Below are 1,493 nucleotides of genomic sequence, written 5' to 3' on the forward strand. Positions count from 1 at the left end.
CAACGAACATTAATGACTTATGTAGCTCAAAGGCACATGTACACCAAGATAACACACATTTACACATTTGTGCAGTGAGCTGGGTTTTGCTCCTCATGACAATGAACATTAATGACTAAAACTAAACTTATCTAAATACTCCTTAGTGATAAAAAACACTAATTCAAGCTAAACAACCTCACAGTAAACAATAACAACTAGATTTGTAAAGTTCGTCGCAACAAACTTTGATGTTGGCTTTGACGGTGTAAGTATTCGCAAAGGCCGGTGCTTTTTGGAGGCGAGTGGACATAAGGGTCAGTGTTACTTTTGGAGGCAAGTGGACAGAAAGATTCTGAAAGCTACTGGACTGCTAGGGTGCCAATACCTTTGGATGCGAGCCGACATGAGCATGTGACGTGATCCGAATAGCCTTGAGGCAGTTCCCCTCATTGTGGTGAGTGTTTTGATATGTCACATGTCCATGTTGTGCTAACTTTTGGATTTCGCTCATTTTGGGGGACGGGGCTACATGTGACGTCATCAGAATACCCGCGAGCAAGTTCCCCTCATTGTTCTGAGTGTTTTGATATGTCACACGTCCATGTTGTGCTAACTTTTGAATTTCTCTAATTTTGGGGGCGGGACTATACGTGACGTCAGTTCGCCTCATCGTGCTGAGTGTTTTGATATATGACATGTCCCTGTTGTGCTAACTTTTTGATTTCGCTTATTTTGGGGGCGGGGCTACACGTGACGTCACGTGGTGTCGAGTGCCGCCACCAGGGGGCCAATACTTTTGGACACATTGGATTGATAGTGTGGAGTTGATAATTACATGTATTGAGAGTCTCCTTTACATCTACAGTCACTAGGAGAACACAGAAGAGAAGCGGTGCCTGAGCTTTGCGCACGCTGCGTGTGTGAGAGCTTAAAGGAATTTCAGGAATTTCCCATTCATTTCTATGGGACTTTTTTCGCCGCTTTTGGTTGGATCGCTTATAAAAGTCACCTCATTCATGGGTCTACGACTGTAATGACCGAGACAACACCTGAGACGTGAACTTTACAAAGAAGTTTACTGCATACTTTTTTTAAGCAACACTACATGCTCTCCGTTCATAAAACACAACAGCAATCAATGACGGGAACGTTAATTCTTAAAGGGGCAGTACAACACTACATCCCTTCCTTTGTCTTAGAAGAAAAATGTCTAAACATGACAACAATAACACATTATCCTAGACATGTTCATCATTGATAAGACTTGAGAGAACTGGGAATGCATTTTCTCGAAATTATGTTAGCTTAAATCCTCAATAGAATTATAGTACATTCAGCATTGTGACTAGAAAACTCAGAACATATTAACTTTCTTTTTAATGCTATAACTGTTCCTCATAGTGCTTTAATCTTAGTTCATCAAGTGTAATCCATTAGCTTTCAAGGTCTTTTCCTATTCTCTTCTAGGATAGCGTCTTTCTTGTTGCTCAGCATTTTCAGGAACATTTGGA

The sequence above is a fragment of the Tachysurus vachellii genome, chromosome 16 (assembly GCF_030014155.1).
Source record: "Tachysurus vachellii isolate PV-2020 chromosome 16, HZAU_Pvac_v1, whole genome shotgun sequence".
NCBI lineage: Eukaryota > Metazoa > Chordata > Actinopteri > Siluriformes > Bagridae > Tachysurus > Tachysurus vachellii.